The sequence below is a fragment of the Stylophora pistillata genome, chromosome 11 (assembly GCF_964205215.1).
Source record: "Stylophora pistillata chromosome 11, jaStyPist1.2, whole genome shotgun sequence".
NCBI classification, from domain to species: Eukaryota; Metazoa; Cnidaria; class Anthozoa; order Scleractinia; family Pocilloporidae; genus Stylophora; species Stylophora pistillata.
The window spans coordinates 13,680,955-13,688,845 of record NC_142529.1 but is presented as its reverse complement, the minus strand read 5'-3'; the positions used below and the strand labels follow the sequence as shown (position 1 = coordinate 13,688,845).

At 35.5% G+C, this 7,891-nt stretch overlaps 1 pseudogene; it reads right to left on the bottom strand.

Moving 5' to 3' along the window:
* Positions 1-5,801: 5,801 nt before the first annotated feature.
* On the bottom strand, positions 5,802-7,691 carry LOC148720153 (uncharacterized; annotated as a pseudogene).
* Positions 7,692-7,891: the final 200 nt, after the last annotated feature.

Below are 7,891 nucleotides of genomic sequence, written 5' to 3'. Positions count from 1 at the left end.
GATTTTCAGAAAAGTTACTCTGTCAAACATTGTCTTTACATCAGAAGCAATGTCTTTGAAGAAATCATCAGTCTCAATCTCATAACAGAGACTGTCAGCATCAGTAAAAAGAAGTTTGGCTCTTTCACCGTATTTAGGTTTGATGTAATTATAATGAAAATCATACATCAATGTCTTGCTCAAATCCAGAATGCTCATCCCAAGATAAACAGGCTTGTCAAATATTATCTCAGTCTTTTTCATGTTCATCGCCACCAAATTCTCAGAAAAGATGGTACAATTCTTGAAATTTGGTTTTGCTGCCAACTTCTTTGCACTCTTCTCATTGTTCACCAATCGCAAGTCAATCCGATTTCTCAGATTCTCCATGGTCTTTCCAAAGGCTGAGTTATTCATCAACTTGAAAAAATCTTTTTCAAATTCATTCTTAGCTTTTGAGCGCAATCTGGTATTCAAGTCGATATATTCTTTTATCCAATCACTCTCTTGAAATTTTATCCCTCTATGAATCTTTGTAAGTTTCATCCCCAACTGAAGATACAACTTGAGATTTTCTCAATGAAGAATATATTTTTCTTTGTCGTTCAAGTTGGGAGTCATCTTCTCCACATTGTTAATCTTTTTTCTCTCAGGAGCCAATGAATAATTATTGTGCAAGTCATGCAATTCTTCTGGATACAACAAATCAACCTCTAAAAAACACGAATAATTTTGGCAATTTTTCAATTCACATTCATCCATCCACACAAAGCCATGTGTTGGAAGTTTCTTTGCCATTGCCCAACCATAGAGATTATTTGCGTCAAGATATGATATGAATTTGGATGATTCATTTTTGTCAAATTTTTCACCCATATATTTATTTGCTCGACCATATCGATTTGAAATCATTGAAATCCCACCACGAGTTTCCTTTTCAATCATCAACAACATGTCTGGGTCAGACAGGAGTACAAGTCTCACTCCTGTCTTTTTTAAACATGCATCCCAAGCCAACCCAGGCGCAGTATAATACCAAGCTGGGTCGAGAACATAGTTTTTTCTACAAACATCACTAAAATTTTCAAAGACATCACACATAAACAACACATCTGCTTCGTTGTATAGATTATGATAATCTCTCAGTGTTTTGCAACCAAAAACTCTCCACACCTCTTTTGCATGTTCTTAATTTTCTTCAGAAGTACATTCTCCATAAAGTGAAGAGAAAAAAGCGCTTCTCAGTGGTAATTCGGTTTCATGTAGCTTATCAAGTATATCCATATATTCATAAGGATAAACTCCTTTCGTCAGCAAAAGATCAAGTTTTTTGCCTTTGTAATACTTTTGCATTGTGTTGAATCTATTCTTTGAATCTGATACCAGATTGGAAACTAGTTGTTTAAGACTTGAAGCCATAAACTTCAAGCTGTCAACAAAGCGCAATGCAAATGTCACATGTTTTTCTTCACCTTTTTCATCGACTCTTGTATCAACCTTTACTTGCTTTGAGAAACTAATGTATTTTTCTTCATTGCTGGCAATACAATCGATCTTTCCCCATGTCTCAGCGAGAGATTTGATGAAGAGATGAGCGTCATAACCACTCATGTTGTGAAAGAAAACGGGTACAAATTTTGAAACTCTGCATTTGAGGTTGCATGATTGATGTGTTGCACCTCTAAATTTTCCAGAGAAATGACAATGATCTCGAACTTTCATGTCACCATTGCTGAATCGCCCACCACAAATCCAACAAGTCGTGGATTTTTCATACTCATTCATTTCTTTTTTTGAGATAATCATGTCTTTGACATTTTCATATCTTTTTAATAACTCATAGATATCTTTCACCTCTTTTTCAAGCGCTTTAACAAATATTTGTCTTCATCTTTAGAGGTTGCTGTGTAACTAGAATTGGCTTAGAATGTATTACTTACTAACTTTAGTTTTGAGGGCCACTGGTTTGTCAGCGCAAGTTGTTATGTGTCTACCCTCTTTAAATAAAGTCGATTATTATTATTATTATTATTATTGTTATTATTATTATTATTATTAACTAATTTGTTTGGAATATTTTTCATCAAACGATCAACGAACGTTGTAACAAAAACTCGAGGGCTTATGACTTTGAAGATTATTTGTATAACTATTTCCAGGATTGGGTTGAGCTGTGTCAATCGGTTTTATCAAAGACTCAAAATCGGCATAGATTACGAAAGGCGTGTCTATCTTTTTGTGATTATGTTTAAAATAGAGGAACGAAGCTTCATTTGGCATAGTAATTTTTACCGTCTCATTGTCTTTACAATACTCTTATGTTTGTCCAGCAAGTCTTGTCTTCCAAAACAATTCAAGCATCGTAGGCAGAAAAAATTTTTGTTTTTATTTGATTTCTGAGAAGACAACAGCCTACTCATGTCATTGATGAGACAATAATGGCTTTTGTCATCGTCAGATATCAACAACAGATTAATCTCTTGCAAAGCCAAGGTTTTATTCTCGCTTACTCTCGAGGGATAAATCTTGCTTTCAGATCCACGTGCATTTACACGCAGAGTAGGGTTCAACTTTTCAAATTTATCAATATCACGTAACGATAACGGGAACTTCAATCCGTTAAAGCATAACTTTTCACTCTGCTTTCTCAATATTTTTGCGATTCGTTCAGGATGACTTGTCACAGGATGTAACGAACGCGTCACACACCACTTGAAATATTCTTGGTCATTGTTTTTCATTTTAGTAATCGCCATTTTATTTGCGAGAACTTCAGGAAGTGGAATGTAAGATGAACCACCTAAAGGGTCATTCATTACTGTATGGATTTCGAATCCCTCAATTACATCAAATGCCCAGTTACTACCACGCATTTGATAGTTTGATAAACTCTCAATGATTTTACCTGTCATCTTATCATAGAGTTCATCTAGGTTAGTCGCTTGATAATTTGTTTCCTCATTTGATAAGAAATGTGCAGGTGTGTATTCAATTTCACCCGTGATGATTTTGTGAATGTCGATTCCATAACCGGTGTAAAGCGGATTTGTTGGGTCATTAACCCCACCAGGAGCATACATTTCCATTGGATACCATTGTGAATAATCAATGGGTGCTATTGTCACTCCACTTAACTTTTTACTTAAATCATTTGCAAAACTATCAAGAACCTGGTCAAGATATTTACTTGCTGTCTGTTTGATTTTGCTCTTGACAAAGTCTGATTTGACAGCTTTAGCAGCACCTTGACGAGCAAGATAAACCCCACTGTTTCCTAATCCTTTCAAAGCCGCTTCACCAATTGAATGGCTATTTCCTACATCAAATAATGCTCCTCCATCTTTTATTTGTGAGCTTTTTTTTACCACTACCGCTACCACCGGTTTCTTTCACAAATTTTGACTTTGTAGTGCCACACTCAGAACATTTGCATTTTATCATCAATCGTTCATTCTTTGCACGTTCATATCTTTCACTTCCGCTGACACTCAGTTTGTTTTTTCTGTTTCACACAATACGATTCCATTTTACTATTGTAGTTTATATTTTTTCATCGAAATTTTTCTTAACCGTTTTCTTTTCTTTGTCGAGAAACAAAAATTCATATGGACCAAATTTTAAAAATAAATTTGGGTCGATTATGTTTTCTTTACCAATAAGATTACAATGGTTTTTTGTTGGAAGAGTGAAAAGTATCATATGTGAGCAGTTCAACCTGATTTTTGTGGTGTGTGATAATACGACTGAGTCAGATAGATCGGTAAAATTTGGTGGTCACCCATCGGTAAAATGGTTTGCAATCTTAGATTGCATTTTTGTGGGTGCATTGACGAGATCGTCAAAGATGACAACCTTTCTATTTCCCATCGGATACTCTGATGTATCCATGATATCATCTGGCTCCATAATTTCTAATATGTCGTAACCGACTTTCTGTGAAATATTATCCATAAACTTTTCTATTTTATCTTGGTGAGGGTTGAGTGTGTACAGATATATTTTATCGTAGACAACCAAAGGCAGTCTCGACATATTCATAACAGTGTTTGTTTTTCCACCCACTCGCCCCTACTATAAGCATTCTATAGTCTTCGTCCAAAAAATCATTCAATCTTCGTTTAGGTTTTTCATTCGCATGAGTATCAAAATTGATAAATTTCACCATTTATTATTATCTTTCATTTTATTCACCTCGAGAAAGGCTAAAAAGCTAAAAAGCTAGGAAGCTAAAAAGCTAGGAAGCTAGGAAGCTAAAAAAGCTAGAAAGCTAAGAAGCTAGGAAGCTAGGAAGCTAGCAAGCTAAAAAGCGAGGAAGCTAAAAAGCTAGGAAGCTAAAAAGCTAGGAAGCTAGGAAGCTAAAAAAGCTAGGAAGCTAGGAAGCTAAAAAGCTAGGAAGCTAAGAAGCTAAAAAGCTAGGAGGCTAGGAAGCTAGAAAGCTAGAAAGCTAAAAAAGCTAATAAGCTAGGAAGCTAAAAAGCTAGGAAGCTAGGAAGCTAAAAAAAATGACTTAAAGAAAATGAAAATCTAGATAAACACTATGCAACTTACAGGTCTTGAAAAGCTCAACAAAGAAACTATAATTTTCCACAAAGCAGTGGTTAACCAACATAATCACGAAAGGATTAAAATCGAGGTGAAACAATCCACTGATGGTAAACCTGGTCCTTTAGTGATTGAAACCCCTTTTCTCTTCAGCTTCGGTGTACAAGAGAGAATGGTTGGTGAAAACAACACTGTTGAAGGTAACACCCTTCCTGTTTGTTTGTGGGGAACCGAAGGTGAACCAACACCAGAACAGCGAAGCTTTTATGATAGTTTGACACGTTTGCAAAATATCTGTCACGAATATCTCGAAGAAAATTTTGAAGCTGATGTGTCAGAAGCTTTGAGTAATATTCTGCATGAGAAAGAATCGAAATCTCCAATTCTATATACCAAACTGATTCACTCCAAAAGATGAAAAAGATCGTTTCGCTTTTCAGATCAAAGGGTATTCTAAATGACAATCCGTTTGATTACATCAACCAATATTGCAAAGTAAGAATGGCATTGATTATTGAATCAATTTACATAAGCGATACCAGCGTCTCAATTCAAATGAAAGTGAATGATGTTTTTGTCAAACCCCTAAAACCCAGAGAAGCATTAGTCACAGTTGAAGAAAGCGAAGATGAAGGAGAAGAATAAATTTTATTCAACAGTCGTTTTCTTTTCATGAACCGTGAAAAGAAAAAATCGTTTGTAAGTGCTTTTGGTTATTTCAACGTGAAAGACAATGTTCAAGTTTCACCTTGATCGAACTTTTCCTTGTATTGTTTTTCCACGTGAGTGCTAATGGTTGGACAAAGGTCAATTATTGTATCATCGATTATTTTTATCTCGTTGACAAAAGCATCGTGTTCGAATTTTTTTCCTCTCAAGCATGATCGAAGGTCAGTCAATACTTTCTGGTATGTTGTGAAAGCGTATTTGCACATTTCGATTTTTCGGTTAAGTTTTTGTGTTCGGTGAATGTTTTCAAAATCAATCCTGAACCGGTTATAACACTGAGAGGAATTGGGTTGAGTGTTATTCCACTCACAATTGTACCGGCCACAGTGAGTGCTGAACGACCCAGCTTGAAAAATAAATTTATCCGTTTGAGACGAATGAATGTCTTTCTGAAACACCAATATTTCTTGTGATAAAATTTGTAAAGGTCTTTGATCTCTGAAATGGTTTCTTTATCAAGCGATGTGTCAAAATGATTGAATCCAAAAATACTTCGTTTTCTTTTTAATTTCATTTTATTATGTGTTCGCATAATAAAATCTTGATTTTTGTTCAATCTTGTTTCACTATCATCAAATAACTATAATTCAAACCGTCGAGAAGAACAGAACCACTATGATTATATGCCTCTATAGTGAGCGATGTGTTGGCTTGGAAATATTACACGACGGAAACAGTGTTTGTTTCCCAAGAGTCGTGTATGTTGGGTAATTGAACAAGTATTCCATTTGTTGTGTTCACAAAATGCTTGTTCAAGATACACTTGAGACGTGACAAATGCTTAAACTTGATACCATCTATAAATGTGAGTTGGTACAGACCGGCGGTTGTGATTATGAGTTTTGTGTTATCGGAACCATTAACTGTAAAATCAGCGTTATTACTCTGTTTTACATTTGTTGTATGATCTGATGCTCAATTAATATAAAATTTTACTCTAGAACTATTGCCATGAGCAAGGCTGCCTCGATACCAAATCTTTTTTGTCGCATTCGTTAGCGCTGTTTTAGTTGCTCTTGCATTGATTTTTGTTTGTAAAGATGTTTTGATATCATCGACTTATTTCTTTTTCGTCGTATTTCTAGTTTCCTGTGGATCTTTCGTTAAAATCATTTGTGGATAAATGTACATTTTGCTGTCATAAAACGAATACCATCTATCCCAAACATCCTCAAGTAAACTATTGTGATATCCCTTGCTGCCGTAAACCACAACCCAAACTGGTAGTTTCTGATCATATTTTGAAATGTTTTGTTTTAATTTCTTTACAATGTCAAACATAAGATAATTTGGTGTTGTGTCACTCCATTTTGTCATGTGTATGAGGCTTACTATATGATTTGAAAATCGATTGCTGCGCTGCCTTGAAATTGTCTCAACAGAGCTTGTGACAGATAGAGTTACTGAATTGGTATCAACTTTATTGGATTCCCACCACATTTCACGCACGGCTGTGTATTCTGATTTTGCTGCGCTGTACATGTTTACTCCAAATCTACTTGAATAATAACCTTTTGATGAATCAAGATTAAGTTCAAATGGTTTCACCTTCTTATAGAATTTATGAAAGTCTTTGTTTGACATTGATTTACCAGTGATATCATCTTTATCACTAAATTCATTGCCAATAATACCATTCATAACATAATCGAGATCGTTGTTCAAATAAGTGATAATACTGTGAGCGAGATGGTCGTTGATATGTTTTTCAAGGTTTGTTTTGGTCTTTTGTAATTCACCGTCGACAAATGTTTTGTTGCACAAGTCTGTACTGGCTGATGGCGCTGCTAAGTTGATTGCTTTTTGATTACCAAGATCAAGGTTTGCAGTCATGGACTGGCTTCCATCCAAAAGCATCACCGCGCTAGTTTTAGGCTTTTCTGCTATCTCTGTGTTGAATGTGGTTGTTTCAAGTTTTGCACTCAATCCATTTATCATTACGTCCGCATCAGCCTTTTTTTCAGTTCAGTGTTTAACTTATTCGAATTAACAACAGCCGTACCGTTTAATGGTTGATCTGAAATACCTCTTATTTGTCTTTGCCCTCCATGTGAACTTGTAAAATTCAAGACCTTTTCAATATTTCCACCTTTTGTTCTATCAATATAATTACTCAGATCAACACTTCCAACATCATGTTTCTTGGCTAATTCGCTGTCGATATATGTTTTGTTGCAAAGATCAGTGCCAGCTGTAGGTGCTGCTGAGTTAATTGCCTTGAAATTGAGATCAAAGTTACCAGTCATTGCTTGACTTCCATCACGCAAAACAACAAGACCTGTATTTGGCTTGGTGGCAACTTGATTGTCAACATATTTTTTATTCGCTGCATTATCATCAGCTAGTGGTGCACCAAGATTAACGATCTGTCTGTCTCTATTTGGAAGATGACCGTTGAAAGATATAGCGCCATCGATTGTATTATCATTTCGCTTGTTGAGTCAGCCTTTTTCCTCAACTCTGTGGTAAAAGTGGATGTATCAACTTTACTTGATAATTCAGAATTGAGTTTTTGTAGATTTACCACATCTTTGTTGTTTGTTGGATCAGCTACATTGACAATTTTTGTTGTCTTGCCTGTGTAGCGCACCTGTCATCTGTATGAACGTGACTGTCAGTGTAAGCTTTTGTACAAGAATCC